General features: G+C 43.1%; 1 long non-coding RNA gene across 1 annotated transcript; it reads right to left on the reverse strand.

Moving 5' to 3' along the window:
• On the reverse strand, positions 18,694–18,979 carry LOC8155293. Its single transcript, XR_002446790.1, has 3 exons — positions 18,967–18,979; positions 18,786–18,878; positions 18,694–18,707 (listed from the first exon to the last, which is right to left on the reverse strand). It is a non-coding gene; the product is annotated as an uncharacterized LOC8155293 (long non-coding RNA).

A 19,364-nucleotide genomic window follows, 5' to 3' on the forward strand; every position in this document is an offset into this window, starting at 1 on the left:
GCCTAATGCACCATAGGCTAAGAAACTGTTTTGGACGGACGCGATGGTACTCCTTGGTCAAGAGGCTCATGTGGAATCTTGGTTCTGTCTGTTTGGAGATAGTTCTAATCTTGATGCAAGATGGGTGCACAGTTTGCATGGAACATATTACATGCTCTGAAATCAATTTGGACACACCCGATGGAACTATAGATGCACCCGATGGAACTGCTAGATGAAGTGTATCATATGGAATCTTGCTTCAGTCCAGCTGGAGATAGTATTAGTTTCGGTGCAAGACCAGTGCATGGTTTGTGCCCAGTGCATCATAGGCTCTGAAACCGTTGTGGAAGTTTCCGATGGTACTCCTAGGTGAAGAGGCTCAAGTGAAAGCTCGGTTCGGTCTATTTGGAGATAGTGCTATTCTTGATGCAAGATGGGTGTACGGTTTGCATGGAACATACTGATGAGGACATCAACACCAGCGATACATCCTCTCCGACACAACCTATAGCTGGTCCTCTTACTCGTGCTCGTGTTCGTCAACTTAATAATCAAGTGAGTTCCTTGATAAGCTCGTGTCCATCTTGTTTAGACAATGGCAACGCGTGCACTCTTGTTTTGATTAGGAACCAAGGAGAAGACCGAAAGGGAGGACTCACGCTCACTGGATTCGGACAGCAGCAAAGCGCCAACTTGTGACCGTTACCACGGTTGCATACGGATTCGGATTCAGGCGCTTCAGAACTTGTTGGAAAGCTTATCAAGTCTACTTTCATATGAATCAAGTCCCAGGTCAATACCTGTTCGGTAGCAGCGGCAATGATCCAATTACCGTTGATAAGTCTTGCTGTCCAGGGTGCTGCGTCACCTCATTTTGGGCTGATGGCCCATGTATCAAGTTGGGTCCATTAGGGACTCGTCCTAGGGTTGGAGGACGACCCCAACACCTCTTTGGTCGTCAATCCATCTACTTATATCCCTCTAGAGTCGCCATGGTCGTTGGGTTTTGTTTAGATCAAGTTTAGCCTTCGCTACTTGCTTGTAGGCGCGCGTGCAGGATCAGCCGTCCGTCTCCTTGTCTTCGGAACCCCATTGTTGATTCAAATTCAGTTTGAAACCTTCAATTCATCTTGCAAATTCAGTGCTTGTTTCCTCGTTCTTGCTAGTTCTTTGATTGCTTGCAGGACGGGAGCCCTAGGGGCTGGTTGTCGCGCTCCACAAGATCGTGACGGCTATTGGATGTGGTGTATCGGTTGCTAAGGCGCGGTCTTGAGGGCTGTAGTCGGGCCATGAACGTCATCTCCATCCACCAATCGAGTTATCCCCGTCTCTCATCAACAGATCAGGCAAAAACCCTAGCGGGTTCGCATCAGTTGGTAATCAGAGCAAGGTTCTTCCGTGAGAGACTTCTATCCTTTGCTGTTTTTAATTAATTTCCTATAGTCCAGAAAAGCCCAAAAAAATATAGTAGATTAGTTTTTCCATAATCCTATTAAACCTTTGTGCCTTGGCTAGTACCGTTTTAGTTAGGGCTTGTTGAATTTGCGTTGCTTTGGTTTGTGTCGAGTTGCTGGTCTTAGTGTCTAGTCCTTTAGAGTTTCGAGTTCTTGTCACCATCTATACACAGCCGAGTATTACCTTATCTTCTCTCTGTCGAATCTGTTGTGAAGTCCGAATTGAACTGTGGTCTTGGTCCGGATCGAGTAGAGTTCCAATCTGAGTTCCACCAACGTGATAAAAAAAAGAAGGAAACCGAGTAGAACTCGACAATAGGTGGAATCCGTTTTGTGGTTGGTTCTGAGTGGAAACCGAATAGAACTTGGAGTCTGCTTGTTAAGATAGCCTGAACTCCGTCTATGTGAGTCCTTCTGTGATCCAAAAAGAAAGATAACTCCATACTTGTTCAGCCTTACTCTAGAGAGAGAGAGAGTATGTGTAGCGAATTGCTCTTTGGTATTCTTTTGTTCATATAATCAGTTTTTGAGGTTGCCCAAAAAAAAGAAAAAAAAAGAAAAGAGAAAAGATTCAAAAAAAAGGGGCTGTTTTTCATATTGATTTTAGGTTTGTTCCACCTTGTTTTCGGGGGTGTGCTGTGGTTTTCCTTTATGTCCAGGCTCGCGTCTCTAGCACGGTCTAGCCTAGGACCAGCACAGTACCATCGTCGAACGCTTATTCAGCTCGCTTTTATAACTAACGTGGTGCTAGTTCGTTCCTTGTTTCAGCCCACCTATAGCTCCACATACTCTACAGCTTGACAGGTCTTGTGCTGCAGCACCGATACACTTCGTCCATTGCTGTACACTTGCTGGCAGACGACCCCTCCTGTCAAGCAAGGTAAGAATTGGTAAGAACTTGTGTTACAGGTTGAGTGTGAGCGACTTGCTGTAGCTACATCCTAGTAGTTGTAGGGCTTTTATTTCTTCACTTGCCTTTTTGTTGTCTTTGTCTTTGAACCATGCCAGGGGCAGATGATGGTAACGAAACACCACATACACCTCGCACTAAGGGCATCATACAACATTTTGAAAGAAAAGTGAAGCTGCACACAGAGGGACTTGATAACGACTTGCAGGTGACAAATGAAAAGCTGGGGCAGTTGGAGGCTACGCAGATTGCCACAAACAACAAGCTCACAAGTTTGGAGGAATCCATTGCTAGTGTGGACAAAAGCCTTGCTGCTCTCCTAAGGCGATTTGATGATTTCCACACCGAAGATAAAGAGAAGCATAAAGAAGAAAAGGAGGGAGATCGAGAGCACGGTAGTCATGAAGATGACTACACTGGTGATACTGAACATGATGATCAAGACACTCGTGATCGACGTCGCCTTCGTCACAACCGTAGAGGTATGGGTGGCAACCGCCGACGCGAGGTACACAATAATGATGATGCTTTCAGTAAGATTAAATTTAAGATACCTCCTTTTGATGGTAAATATGACCCTGATGCTTACATCACTTGGGAGATTGGTGTTGATCAAAAGTTTGCATGTCATGAATTTCCTGAGACTACACGTGTTAGGGCTGCTACTAGTGAGTTTACAGATTTTGCTTCTGTTTGGTGGATAGAATATGGAAAGAAAAATCCTAATAACTTACCTAGAACTCGGGATGCGCTGATAAGGGCCATGAGAGCTAGATTTGTTCCATCTTACTATGCGCGTGATATGATAAATAAGTTGCAGCAATTAAGACAAGGTGCTAAAAGTGTAGAAGAATATTATCAGGAACTACAAACGGGTATGTTGCGTTGTAATCTAGAGGAGGATGAGGAACCGGCTATGGCTAGATTTTTGGGTGGGTTAAATCGGGAAATTCAGGACATTCTCGCTTACAAAGAATACAATAATGTAACCCGTTTGTTTCATCTTGCTTGTAAAGCTGAAAGGGAAGTGCAGGGACGACGTGCTAGCGCAAGGAGTAATATTTCTGCAGGGAAGACTAATTCATGGCAGCAACGCATGGCTTCAACTCCATCTACACATATTTCTACTCCATCATCTAGTGACAAGACTCGAGCTGCCCCCACCAATTCAGTTGCGAAGACGATGCAAAAGCCTGCTGCGAGTACTTCATCCGTGGCATCGACGGGTAGAACAAGCAACATACAATGTCACCGGTGCAAGGGATATGGGCACATGATGCGTGACTGTCCAAACAAGTGAGTTATGATTGTCAGGGTAGATGGTGAGTACTCATCTGCTAGTGATTTTGATGAGGATACGCTTGCACTGCTTGCGACTGACCATGCAGGTAATGAAGATCAAATAGAAGAACATATTAATGCAGGTGAAGCGGACCACTGTGAGAGCTTGATCGTGCAGCGAGTGCTTAGTGCACAAATGGAGATGGCGGAGCAAAATCAGCGACACATTTTATTCCAAACAAAGTGTGTCATCAAAGAGCGTTCTTGTCGCATGATCATTGATGGAGGTAGCTGCAACAACTTGGCAAGCAGCGATATGGTGCAGAAGCTTGCCCTCAACACCAAACCACACCCGCATCCCTACTACATCCAATGGCAGAACAACAGTGGTAAGGCAAAGGTAACTAGACTTGTGAGAATTAATTTTTCCATCGGATCCTACAAAGATATTGTTGAATCTGATGTTGTGCCTATGCAAGCTTGTAACATTCTGCTAGGTAGACCTTGGCAATTTGATAGAGATTCTATGCATCATGGTAGATCAAATCAGTATTCTTTTCTATACCATGATCGCAAAATTGTGTTGCATCCTATGTCTCCTGAAACTATTATGCAAACTGATGTTGCTAGGGCTACTAAAGCAAAGAGCGAGAGCAATAAAAATGATAAATCTGTAATTGGTAACAAAGATGAGATAAAACTGAAAGGACGTTGTGTGATAGCTACCAAATCAGATATTAATGAGTTCAATGCATCCACTTCTGTTGCTTATGCTTTGATATGTAAGGATGCTTTGATTTCAATTGAGGATATGCAATGTTCTTTGCCCCCTGCTGTTGCTAACGTTTTGCAGGAGTATTCTGATGTGTTTTCAAGTGAGGTACCAGTGGGGCTGCCTCCACTATGCGGGATTGAGCACCAAATTGATCTTATTCCTGGAGCAGTTTTGCCAAATCGTGCACCATACAGGACAAACCCGGAGGAAACAAAGGAAATTCAGCGACAAGTGCAAGAACTACTAGACAAAGGTTATGTCCGAGAATCTCTTAGTCCTTGTGGTGTTCCAGTAATTTTAGTGCCTAAGAAAGATAGAACATGGCGTATGTGTGTTGATTGTAGAGCTATTAATAATATCACCATTCGATATCGACACCCTATTCCACTATTAGATGACATGCTAGATGAGCTGAGTGGTGCTGTTGTGTTTTCAAAAGTTGATTTACGTAGTGGGTACCACCAGATTCGTATGAAATTGGGAGATGAATGGAAAACTGGTTTCAAAACTAAGTTCGGTTTGTATGAGTGGTTAGTCATGCCTTTTGGGTTAACTAATGCACCTAGTACTTTCATGAGATTAATGAACGAGGTTTTGCGTGCTTTCATTGGGAAATTTGTTGTCGTATATTTTGATGACATATTGATTTACAGCAAATCATTGGATGAACATCTTGATAATTTACGTGCTGTTTTTAATGCACTACGCGAGGCACGTTTATTTGGTAACCTTGAGAAGTGCACCTTTTGCACCGATTGAGTGTCTTTTCTTGGTTATGTTGTGACTCCACAGGGAATTGAGGTTGATCAAGCCAAGGTGGAAGCTATACAGGGATGGCCTGTCCCAAATACTATCACCCAGGTGCGGAGTTTCCTAGGACTTGCTGGATTCTATCGCCGTTTTGTGAAGGATTTCAGCACCATTGCTGCACCATTGAATGAGCTTACAAAGAAGGGGGTGCCTTTTGATTGGGGCAAAGCACAAGAGAATTCATTCAACATGTTGAAAGATAAGTTTAACTCATGCACCTCTCCTACAACTTCCTGATTTTAATAAGACTTTTGAGCTTGAATGTGATGCTAGTGGAATTGGTTTGGGAGGTGTTTTATTACAAGAGGGAAAACCTATTGCATATTTTAGTGAGAAATTGAGTGGGCCTATTCTCAATTATTCAACTTATGATAAAGAACTCTATGCTCTTGTTAGAACATTAGAGACATGGCAGCATTATTTGTGGCCCAAAGAGTTTATTATCCATTCTGATCATGAATCTTTGAAACATATTCCTGGTCAAGGAAAACTGAATCGTAGGCATGCAAAATGGGTTGAATTTATTGAATCTTTTCCTTATATTATTAAGCACAAGAAAGGGAAGGAAAATATTATTGCTGATGCTTTATCACGGAGATATACTTTGCTGAATCAACTTGATTACAAGATATTTGGGTTAGAAACAATTAAAGACCAATATGTTCATGATGCTGATTTTAGAGACGTGTTGCTGCATTGTAAAGATGGAAAAGGGTGGAATAAATTCATCGTTAGTGATGGGTTTGTGTTTAGAGCTAACAAGCTATGCATTCCAGCTAGCTCTGTTCGTTTGTTGTTGTTGCAGGAAGCGCATGGAGGTGGCTTGATGGGACATTTCGGAGCAAAGAAGACCGAGGACATACTTGCTGGTCATTTCTTTTGGGCAAGGATGAAGAGAGATGTGGAGAGGTTTGTTGCTCGTTGCACATGTCAAAAGGCAAAGTCACGGTTAAATCCCCACGGTTTGTATTTACCTCTTCCTGTTCCTAATGCTCCTTGGGAGGATATATCTATGGATTTTGTGTTGGGACTACCAAGGACTAGGAGGGGACGTGATAGTGTGTTTGTGGTTGTTGATAGATTTTCTAAGATGGCACATTTCATACCATGTCATAAAACTGATGATGCTACAAATATTGCTGATTTGTTCTTTTGAGAAATTGTTCGCTTACATGGTGTGCCCAACACAATTGTTTCTGATCGTGATGCTAAATTTCTTAGTCATTTTTAGAAGACTTTGTGGTTCAAATTGGGGACTAAGCTTTTATGTTCCACCACTTTTCATCCCCAAACTGATGGTCAAACTGAAGTTGTTAATAGAACTCTATCCACTATGTTAAGGGCTGTTTTAAAGAAGAATATTAAGATGTGGGAAGAATGTTTGCCTCATATTGAGTTCGCCTATAATCGTTCATTGCATTCTACTACAAAAATGTGTCCTTTTGAGATTGTCTATGGCTTCTTGCCACGTGCTCCAATTGATTTAATGCCTTTGCCAAGTTCTGAAAAAATAAATTTTGATGCTAAGCAACGTGCTGAATTGATGTTAAAATTGCATGAAGCCACTAAACAAAACATAGAGCGCATGAATGCTAAGTACAAATGCACTGGAGATAAAGGTAGAAAGCAATTGATTCTGGAACCTGGGGATTTGGTTTGGTTGCATTTACGAAAAGATAGATTTCCAGAACTAAGAAAATCCAAATTGATGCCTAGAGCTGATGGTCCTTTTAAAGTGCTGCAACGAATTAATGAGAATGCATATAAGCTTGATCTTCCTGCAGATTTTGGGGTTAGTCCCACATTTAACATTGCAGATTTGAAGCCTTATTTGGGTGAGGAAGATGAGCTTGAGTCGAGGACGACTCAAATGCAAGAAAGGGAGGATGATGAGGACATCAACACCAGCGATACATCCTCTCCGACACAACCTATAGCTGGTCCTCTTACTTGTGCTCGTGTTCGTCAACTTAATAATCAAGTGAGTTCCTTGATAAGCTCGTGTCCATCTTGTTTAGACAATGAAAATGTGTGCACTCTTGTTTTGATTAGGAACCAAGGAGAAGACCGAAAGGGAGAAGGACTCACGCTCGCTGGATTCGGACAGCAGCAAAGCGCCAACTTGTGACCGTTACCACGGTTGCATACGAATTCGGATTCGGGCGCTTGAGGACTTGTTGGAAAGCTTATCAAGTCTACTTTCATATGAATCAAGTCCCACGTCAATACCAGTTCGGCAGCAGCGGCAATGATCCAATTACCGTCAATAGGTATTGCTGTCCAGGGTGCTGCGTCACCTCATTTTTGGCTGATGGCCCATGTATCAAGTTGGGTCCATTAGGGACGCGTCCTAGGGTTGGAGGACGACCCCAACACCTCTTTGGTCGTCAATCCATCTACTTATATCCCTCTAGAGTCGCCATGGTCGTTGGGTTTTGTTTAGATCAAGTTTAGCCTTCGCTACTTGCTTGTAGGCGCGCGTGCAGGATCAGCCGCCCGTCTTCTTGTCTTCGGAACCCCATTGTTGATTCAGATTCAGTTTGAAACCTTCAATTCATCTTGCAAATTCAGTGCTTGTTTCCTCGTTCTTGCTAGTTCTTCGATTGCTTGCAGGACGGGAGCCCTAGGGGCTGGTTGTCGCGCTCCACAAGATCGTGACGGCTATTGGACGTGGTGTATCGGTTGCTAAGGCGCGGTCTTGAGGGCTGTAGTCGGGCCGTGAACGTCATCTCCATCCACCAATCGAGTTATCCCCGTCTCTCATCAAAAGATCGGGCAAAAACCCTAGCGGGTTCGCATCAGCACCCAATAGAACTCTTAGATGACGTGTGTCATATATAATCTCACTTCGGTCTCTTTGGAGATAGTGTTAGTTTCGGTGCAAGATAGGTACACGGTTTGTGCCTAATGCACCATAGGCTAAGAAACTATTTTGGACGCACGCGATGGTACTCCTTGGTGAAGAGGCTCATGTGGAATCTTGGTTTTGTCTGTTTGGAGATAGTTCTAATCTTGATGCAAGATAGGTGCACGGTTTGCATGGAACATACCATATCCTTAGAAATCAATTTGGACACACCTGATGGAACTGTAGATGCACCCGACGGAACTACTAGATGAAGTGTATCATATGGAATCTCGCTTCGGTCCAGATGGAAATAGTATTAGTTTCGGAGCAAGATAGTTGCATGGTTTGTGCCCAGTGCACCATAGGCTCAGAAATCGTAGTGGAAGTTCCTGATGATAGTCCTAGATGAAGAGGCTCAAGTGAAAGCTCGGTTCGGTCTATTTGGAGATAGTGCTAATCTTGATGAAAGATAGGTCTACGGTTTGCATGGAACGTACCATATTCTCAGAAATCAATTTGGACGCACCCGATAGAACTCCTAGATCATGTGTGTCATATGGAATCTCGCTTCAATCTGTTTGGAGACAGCGTTAGTTTAGGTGCAAGATTGGTGCATGGTTTGCGCATAATGCACCATAGGCTCAGAAACCATTATGGAAGCACCCGATGATAATCCTAGGTGAAGAGGCTCAAGTGGAAGGTCGGTTCGATCTGTTTAGAGATAGTGCTAATCTTGACGCAAGATAGGTGTACAGTTTGCATGGAACATACCATATTCTAAAAAATCAATTTGGACGCACCCGATAGAACTCCTAGATCATGTGTGTCATATGGAATCTTGCTTCAATCTGTTTGGAGACAGTGTTAGTTTAGGTGCAAGATTGGTGCATGGTTTGTGCACCATAGGCTCAGATACCATTATGGAATCTTTGTTCTGTCTGTTTGGAGATAGTTCTAATCTTGATGCAAGATAGGTGCACGGTTTGCATGGAACATACCATATGCTCAGAAATCAATTTGGACACACCCGATGGAATTGTAGATGCACCCGATGGAACTACTAGATGATGTGTATCATATGGAATCTCGCATCAGTCCAGTTGGAAATAGTTTTAGTTTTGGTGCAAGATAGTTGCATGGTTTGTGCCCAGTGCACCATAGGCTCAGAAATTGTTGTGGAGGATCCCGATGGTACTCGTAGGTGAAGAGGCTCAAGTGAAAGCTCGGTTCGGTCTATTTGGAGATAGTGCTAATCTTGATGAAAGATAGGTGTACGGTTTGCATGGAACGTACCATATTCTTAGATATCAATTTGGACGCACTCGATAGAACTCCTAGGTAATGTGTGACATATGGAATCTCGCTTCAATCTGTTTGGAGACAGTGTTAGTTTAGGTGCAAGATTGGTGCATGATTTGCGCATAATGCACCATAGGCTCAGAAATCATTATGGAAGCACCCGATGATAGTCCTAGGTGAAGAGGCTCAAGTGGAAGGTCGGTTCGATCTGTTTGCAGATAGTGCTAATATTGATGCAAGATAGGTGCAGGGTTTGCTTGGAACATACCATATGCTAAGAAATCCATTTGGACGGACCCCAATAGAACTCCTAGATGACATGTGTCATATGGAATCTCGCTTTGGTCTCTTTGGATTCAAAGTTAGTTTTGGTGCAAGATAGGTACACAGTTTGCGCCTAATGCATCATAGGCTAAGAAACCATTTTGGATGCACCCAATGATACTCTTGGGTAAAGGGGCTCAAGTGGAAGCTCAGTTTGCTTTGTTTGGAGATAGTGCTAATCTTGATGCAAGATAGGTGCACGAATTGCAACGAACGTACCATATGCTTAGAAATATATTTGGAAGCGCCATATAGAACTCCTAGATGATGTGTGTCATATAAAATCTCACTTCGGTCTCTTTGGAGATAGTGTTAGTTTCTGTGCAAGATAGGTACACGGTTTGTGCCTAATGCACCATAGGCTAAGAAACTATTTTGGACACACGCGATGGTACTCCTTGGTGAAGAGGCTCATGTGGAATCTTGGTTCTGTCTGTTTGTCTCGACGAAAGCTAGTCGGCAGTCTACCTTGAGGTGTACCCACGGTAGTAGTTTATCGGTAGACGGTGCGCAAGCTACAAACTTGATGGTGACGCAAGACACGGACAAGAATTTTATCCAGATTCGGCCGCCGTGTGGGCGTAATACCTACGTCCTGCATCTGGTTGTATTGATTTGTGTTAAGATAAGATGAGTTGTCTAGGAACTGTCCTCTAGGGGACCCCTGCCCCTCCTTATATATCGTGAAGGGATAGAGTTACAAGTAAACTATCCTATTTGGTACAATATCTTGTAGCCTTGCGGTGCACGCCGACCAACGTCGTGCGTCGCACGTCTTCATCTTGTGGGCCGAGCCACCTCTGATGGTGCGGCTCATATCGGCCCATGAGGGTATAGGGGTTTATACCCCCACAGCTAGTCCCCAAGCACCATGTATTGTGATGTAACACGCCGTCTTGAGCTTCTTCGACCAGTGAGGCTTGACATCTTCGATAAGTAGGAAAGTCGTCCGAACAGTTGCAACGGTATTTTAACCAACTCAAAAGACAGTTGATCAACATTGACATCGAAGAAGCAGGTTGTTCGAAGAATGTATGGTGCTCTTAATCAAAAAAGATTTCTTTCCTGGTGAAGTGTGCCCACTTTACTTTTCTAAAAAGTACAGACTTTCAAAAAGCAAGCATGTTCACCGCAAGGTGAAGTGTGCCCACTTAGTCCCCGAGTCTGGTAGTAGGTGACGTAGGCACGTGGTGCCAGGATCAAAAAAGTCTTCATAGAAATTCTAAAACTGAGATGCATCGCCAGATGCATCGTACCGATGTAGTCCCCGAGCTTGCTGGAAGGCGAAGTATGAGCATTGTAGCAAGGTCTAAAAAATAAAATTACCCATCAGTTGTATATGAGTCCAATTCATTTGTAACTGAGAAGAACAGTCCCCAAGCTGTGGTTGGAGAGTGATCGAAGCAAGCCCCGAGCAGCGTGAAGGGAGTGATTAACGAGTTCCCGAGCACGGTTGAGAATGTAGACACGCTCGGTGGTCGGTACAATCCCCGAGCACGGCGTAGGGACTGGTGGACAAGTCCCCGAGTGTGGTTGGGAACATAAACATGCTCGGTGGTCGGCATAGTCTTCAAGCACAGTGTAGAGAGTAGTCGACAAGTCCTCGAGCGTGGTTGGGAACGTAAATGTGCTCGGTGGTCGGAGCAGTCCCCGGGCACAGCGTAGGGAATAGTCGATGAGTCCCCGAGCGTAGCTTGTCGACTGGACCAAACTCCTGAAAAATAAATATAGAGAATAGGTAGTACATGATGTATATATAAACTCTAGATAAAAAATCAGTACTGAGATAAGTTTTAGATTTTTTGTTATAAAATTAGCACAAGTAGTTAATTCATCCTAGAGCTTGTACCAGCTCTGGTCTAGCCAACAATCAGCATGAGGTGCGGAACCTAGACACGCGTGGGATTGCCAGCCATACCAGAGAGCTACTGCCGACCACCCGGAACGCAGAGGGCGGATCTCATGCACGTGTAGGGAGGAGTCAGAGACAGTACCAGCTCTGGAAACCTCGTTTTGGAGAAAAAACTAGTCGGCTAACCAAAAAGTTGTTTTGAAGGATAATAAAAAATACTATGCCAAAAATAAATAAAATATTAGAAGTATACTTATCTTTGGACGAAAGTCTGGTCGGTGGCGACAAAATTGTCTGGCCCTCGAGCTTTTTGACTTGTTGTCATGACGGTGGTCACGGTTGTCGTAGCGCCGTTCTTCGCGGCGATTATTATTGCTACTGGTGGTTAGAGCAAGTAGGCCAAACAACTTGGTCGATAGCTCGAGTAGGTCGGTGTCGTCGATCTGCCTCCCTTTGTAGCAGAGAAGCGGGTGACGCGTTGTCGGTGTGGTCGGAGACGTTGCTGGAGTAGTCGGAGTCGTAGCCAGCGTGGTTGGAGCAGCGGCCGACGTCGATGAAGAAGTGATTGGTGCAGCTCGGATCTACGCCTCCTCCGTGGTCATGGCGGTGAAGCTGTTGAAGATGACGGTGAACGTGAAGCCACCCGCCATGGCTGCGAAGTCGGGGATGATGGCCATCTTGTTCGTCGGGAGAGCTATACGCACACCCCCTACCTGGCGCGCCACTGTCGACGAAAGCTAGTTGGCAGTCTACCTTGAGGTATACCCACGGTAGTAGTTTATCGGTAGACGGTGCGCAAGCTACGAACTTGATGGTGACGCAAGACACAGACAAGCTTTTTATTCAGGTTCGGCCGCCGTGTGGGCGTAATACCTACGTCCTGCGTCTGGTTGTATTGATTTGTATTAAGATAAGATGAGTTGTCTATCTCCTGTCCTCTAGGGGACCCCTGCCCCTCCTTATATATCGTGAAGGGATAGAGTTACAAGTAAACTATCATATTTGTTACAATATCTTGTAGCCTTGCGGTGCACGCGCGACCAACGTCATGCGTCGCACGTCTTCATCTTGTGGGCCGAGCCACCTCTGATGGTGCGGCCCATATTGGCCCATGAGGGTATAGGGGTTTATACCCTGACAGTTTGGAGATAGTTCTAATCTTGATGCAAGATAGGTGCACGGTTTACATGGAAGAAACCATATGCTCAGAAATCAATTTGGACACACCCGATGGAACTGTAGATGCACCCGATGGAACTACTAGATGAAGTGTATCATATCGAATCTCGCTTCGGTCTAGTTGGAGATAGTATTAGTTTTGGTGCAAGATTGTTGCATGGTATGTGCCCAGTGCACCATAGGCTCACAAATCGTTGTGGAAGTTCCCGATGGTACTCCTAGGTGAAGAGGCTCAAGTGAAAGCTCGGTTTGGTATGTTTGGAGATAGGTGTACGGTTTGCATGGAACGTACCATATTCTCATAAATCAATTTGGACGCACCCGATAAAACTCCTAGATCATGTGTGTCATATGGAATCTCGCTTCAATTTATTTGGAGACAGTGTTAGTTTAGGTGCAAGATTGGTGCATGGTTTGTGCATAATGCACCATAGGCTCAGAAACCATTATGGAAGCACCAGATGATAATCCTAGGTGAAGAGGCTCAAGTGGAAGGTCGGTTCGATCTATTTGGAGATAGTGCTAATCTTGATGCAAAATAGGTGCACGGTTTGCATGGAACATACCATATGCTAAGAAATCTATTTGGATGCACCCCAATAGAACTCCTAGATGACCTGTGTCATATAGAATCTCGCTTTGGTCTATTTGGAGACAGAGTTAGTTTTGGTGCAAGATAGGTACACAGTTTGCGCCTAATGCATCATAGGCTAAGAAACCATTTTGGATGCACCCGATGATACTCCTAGGTAATGGGGCTCAAGTGGAAGATCAGTTTGCTTTGTTTGGAGATAGTGCTAATCTTGATGCAAGATAGGTGCACAAATTGCATCGAACGTACCATATGCTTAGAAATATATTTGGAAGCACCAAATAGAACTCCTAGATGATGTGTGTCATATAGAATCTCACTTCGGTCTCTTTGGAGATAGTGTTAGTTTCGTTGCAAGATAGGTACACGGTTTGTGCCTAATGCACCATAGGCTAAGAAACTATTTTGGACGCACGCGATGGTACTCCTTGGTGAAGAGGCTCATGTGGAATCTTAGTTCTGTCTTTTTGGAGATAGTTCTAATCTTGATGCAAGATAGGTGCACGGTTTGCATGGAACATACCATATGCTCAGAAATCAATTTAGACACACCCGATGGAACTGTAGATGCACCCGATGGAACTACTAGATGAAGTGTATCACATGGAATCTAGTTGGAGATAGTATTAGTTTCGGTGCAAGATAGTTGCATGGTTTGTGCCCAGTGCACCATAGGCTCAGAAATCATTGTGGAAGTTCCCGATGGTACTCCTAGGTGAAGACGCTCAAGTGAAAGCTCGGTTTGGTATGTTTGGAGATAGTGCCAATCTTGAGGAAAGATAGGTGTACGGTTTGCATGGAACGTAACCCGATAGAACTCATAGATCATATGTGTCATATGGAATCTCGCTTCAATTTGTTTGGAGATAGTGTTAGTTTAGGTGCAAGATTGGTGCATGGTTTGTGCATAATGCACCATAGGCTCAGAAACCATTATGGAAGCACCCGATGATAATCCTAGGTGAAGAGGCTCAAGTGGAAGGTCGGTTCGATCTATTTGGAGATAGTGCTAATCTTCATGCAAAATAGGTGCACGGTTTGCATGGAACATACCATATGCTAAGAAATCTATTTGGATGCACCCCAATAGAACTCCTAGATGACATGTGTCATATAGAATCTCGCTTTGGTCTGTTTGGAGACAGAGTTCGTTTTGGTGCAAGATAGGTACACAGTTTGCGCCTAAAGCATCATAGGCTAAGAAACCATTTTGGATGCACTCGATGATACTTCTGGGTAAAGGGGCTCAAGTGGAAGCTCAGTTTGCTTTGTTTGGAGATAGTGCTAATCTAGATGCAAGATAGGTGCACGAATTGCTTCGAACGTACCATATGCTTAGAAATATATTTGGAAGCACCCAATAGAACTCCTAGATGACGTGTGTCATATAGAATCTCACTTCGGTCTCTTTGGAGATAGTGTTAGTTTCGGTGCAAGATAGGTACAAGGTTTGTGCCTATTGCACCATAGGCTAAGGAACTATTTTGGACGCACGCGATGGTACTCCTTGGTGAAGAGGCTCATGTGGAATATTGGTTCTGTCAGTTTGGAGATAGTTCTAATCTTGATGCAAGATAGGTGCACGGTTTGCATGGAACATACCATATGCTCAGAAATGAATTTGGACACACCCGATGGAACTGTAGATGAGATAAAGTGTATCATATGGAATCTCGCTTCAGTCCAGTTGGAGATAGTATTAGTTTCGGTGCAAGATAGTTGCATGGTTTGTGCCCAGTGCACCATAGGCTCAGAAATCGTTGTGGAAGATGCACCCGATGGAACTACTAGATGAAGTGTATCATATGGAATCTCGGTTCAGTCCAGTTGGAGATAGTAGTAGTTTCGGTGCAAGATAGTTGTATGGTTTGTGCCCAGTGCACCATAGGCTCAGAAATCATTTTGGAAGTTCCCGATGGTACTCCTAGGTGAAGAGGCTCAAGTGAAAGCTCGGTTCGGTCTGTTTGGAGATAGTGCTAATCTTGATGAAAGTTAGGTGTACGGTTTGCATGGAACGTACCGTATTCTCATAAATCAATTTGGACGCACCCGATAGAACTCCTAGATCATGTGTGTCATATGGAATCTCGATTCAATTTGTTTGGAGACAGTTTAGGTGCAAGATTGGTGCATTGTTTGCGCATAATGCACCATAGGCTCGGAAACCAATATGGAAGCACCCAATAATACTCCTAGGTGAAGAGGCTCAAGTGGAAGGTCGGTTCGATCTGTTTGGAGATAGTGCTAATCTTGATGCAAGATAGGTGCATGGTTTTCATGGAACATACCATATGCTAAGAAATATAGTTGGATGCATCGCAATAGAACTCCTAGATGACATGTGTCATATGGAATCTCGCTTTGGTCTATTTGGAGACAGAGTTAGTTTTGGTGCAAGATAGGTACGTAGTTTGCGCCTAATGCATCATACGCTAAGAAACCATTTTGGATGCACCCGATGATACTCCTGGGTAAAGGGGCTCAAGTGGAAGCTTAGTTTGTTTTGTTTGGAGATAGTGCTAATCTTGATGCAAGATAGGTGCACGAATTGCATCGAACGTACCATATGCTTAGAAATATATTTGGAAGCACCCAATAGAACTCCTAGATGATGTGTGTCATATAGAATCTCACTTCGGTCTCTTTGGAGATAGTGTTAGTTTCGGTGCAAGATAGGTACACTGTTTGTGCCAAATGCACCATAGGCTAAGAAACTATTTTGGACGTACGCGATGGTACTCCTTGGTGAAGAGGCTCATGTGGAACCAGGGTTCTGTCTGTTTGAAGATTCTTCCAATCTTGATGCAAGATAGGTGCACGGTTTGCATGGAACATACCATATGCTTAGAAATCAATTTGGACACACCCGATGGAACTGTAGATGCACCCGATGGAACTACTAGATGAAGTTTATCATATGGAATCTCGCTTCCGTCCAGTTGGAGATAGCATTAGTTTCGATGCAAGATAGTTGCATGGTTTGTGCCTAGTGCACTATAGGCTCAGAAATCGTTGTGGAAGTTCCCGATGGTACTCCTTGGTGAAGAGGCTCAAGTGAAAGCCCGATTCGGTCTGTTTGGAGATAGTGCTAATCTTGATGAAAGATAGGTGTACGGTTTGCATAGAACATACCATATTCTCATAATTCAATTCGAACGCACCCGATAGAACTCCTAGATCATGTGTGTCATATGGAATCTCGATTCAATTTGTTTGGAGATAGTGTTAGTTTAGGTTCAAGATTGGTACACAGTTTGCGCATAATGTACCATAGGCTCAGAAACCATTATGGAAGCACCCGATGATAATCCTAGGTGAAGGGGCTCAAGTGGAAGCTCAGTTTGCTTTGTTTGGAGATAGTGCTAATCTAGATGCAAGATAGGTGCACGAATTGCATCGAACGTACCATATGCTTAGAAATATAATTGGAAGCACCCAATAGAAATCCTAGATGACGTGTGTCATATAGAATCTCACTTCGGTCTCTGTGGAGATAGTGTTAGTTTCGGTGCAAGATGGGTACACGGTATGTGCCTAATGCACCATAGGCTAAGAAACTATTTTAGACGCACGCGATGGTACTCCTTGGTGAACAAGCTCATTTGGAATCTTGGTTCTGTCTGTTTGGAGATAGTTCTAATCTTGATGCAAGATAGGTGCACGGTTTGCATGGAACATACTATATGCTTAGAAATCAATTTGGACACACCCGATGGAACTGTAGATGCACCCGATGGAACTACTAGATGAAGTGTATCATATGGAATCTCGCTTCGGTCCAGTTGGAGATAGTATTAGTTTCGGTGCAAGATAGTTGCATGGTTTGTGCCCAGTGCACCATAGGCTCAAAAATCATGGTGAAAGTTCCCGATGGTACTCCTAGGTGAAGAGGCTCAAGTGAAAGCTCGGTTCGGTCTGTTTGGAGATAGTGCTAATCTTGATGAAAGATTGGTGTACGGTTTGCATGGAACGTACAATATTCTTAGAAATCAATTTGGATGCACCCGATAGAACTCCTAGATCATGTGTGTCATATCACTACAGGAAAAAGTGGCATTAACGACGGGATATGTGGTCGCTAAAGGTTGAGATGTGGTCGTAAATAGTTTTTAACAACCACAAAAATGTGGTCGTCCATGGTCGTTAAAGGCTCCGTCGTTAATACAATTAACGACCACATACAATTTCCCGTCGTTAACTTTTCAACGACGGGACAATATGTGGTCGTTGATACTTTAGTATTAACGACCATGTTTACAGTAACAACGACCACATTTGTCATCGTTAATATCATAGTGCCATCTTGCATAATGCATTAACAACCACATTTGTGGTCGCAAATTGTTTCTACAAAGTCGTATAGAGAGTATTAGTGACCACTTCTATAGCATCAACCACCACACATTTATCACTAATAATTTTATATCGAAATGGCACTTCTATAGCATCAGCGATCAATATGCGATATAACAATGACATGTTTTCACAATAGAAAATAAATGTATTAATTTTCAACATTCCACAAATTCAACTTCACAATGGTCCTGGATGGTTCATGTGACCAAGGGGAAAACACAATCCAAAACATGAAACTAATATTGGCTAAAATAAGACCAATCCTACAAATAACATGGTAGTACTACGCTATGCCTGAAGGGATCCACCCATCAAATGCCTTCTCATGAACAACTGTGAGGTCATTCTAGTAATGTTGCTCTTCATCTTGCTCCCTGCAATATGCAAATTTCATATCAGCAACAAAAAATAAAATCAAATAAAGAGATCAGGTATAAATAATTAATCTTTCTTGATGTCGATGCTTACAGATATTCACTCTTTATCCATGAGTTAAACTAGCACTCATATTGCGCTTTAATTCTGCCCATTCTTCTTCCATTCGGCTAACACGATTGGTAATCATCCGATTTTCCTCGTGAAGTGCTCGATTATCTTCTTGAAGGTCTTTCTTTTCCTGTTCAGACTGTGTAAGTTTTTCTATCAGTTCAGCTTTGGTAACCAGTCGGACTCCGTATATCTCTTGCTCTTATTCCACCACCATAACCAACAACATGGTCACGCCTATTAGAATCAAAGCACTTGTCCATAAGTTCCACATTAGAAAGGGTAGGGTTCAATAGCCTTTCCACCTCAATCTCTGCCTGTGAACAAAGCAATTGAAATTAGGTGCTTCTACCATCACATGTGTATTTATTCTTGTATAAGAGGGATATCGCCAAATACAATTGTAACTAATCTACAATAATGTTCAGCAAAATGAATTCAAAGGCAACTATAAGCTTACGTGCTTGGTAGAGGTTTCAGAATCCACAAAGGTGCCATCCTTCATGTGAGTGAGAGAAAATAATTTATCCAAAGTTGGAGGATTATTTTCCTTGCCACCCTATTACAGGTAGAACATTAGAACACAAGTAATGAGAGGTAATAACTGAAAAAAGTGAGCACAGAATACTATACATACATTGTCCCATATGATCTGTCTGTATGGTTTGCTACCACTGTGATGAAGAATTTTCAAGTTGGATCTATTTTTGGAGTTTCTCTTGCTCCTATCCTACAGTTCCATGAAATACCATGGTCACTAAGGATAAAATATGCAGCACACAAGTTGTCACTATGTAACTGAGAAGATTTAAACTTACTATGAAATCCTTGGTGTAGAAATGTTCCTTGACAAGCCACTCCCAATCAGGTTTTTTAATCCCTTTAGGGCAATTCTTAATAGCTTGCTGCATATTCCTTGCTGGCTTAACAAATTGCCGATTCAAGTCTCCACGCCAATTATTCCATAGATCTCTAGCGTGCTCCATGATCTCAGCTCTGTATACATCAATTTCAATGTCCGGATTTGCATTTTCAAACTTGTCCTGCATAAATAAGTATTAAACTAATGTTTCAATATGAGTACAAGATTCATGAAGGAAAAAACTGAGTATGCTGGACTTATATATGTAAGGAAGCGTGTACCTTAATTGCATCAAAAATGTGTTTTTGAGCTGCTGGACTTATATCAGTCCATTTCTTCACTCTAATTGGAGTA

This window comes from Sorghum bicolor, chromosome 8 (genome assembly GCF_000003195.3).
Source record: "Sorghum bicolor cultivar BTx623 chromosome 8, Sorghum_bicolor_NCBIv3, whole genome shotgun sequence".
Taxonomy (NCBI): domain Eukaryota; kingdom Viridiplantae; phylum Streptophyta; class Magnoliopsida; order Poales; family Poaceae; genus Sorghum; species Sorghum bicolor.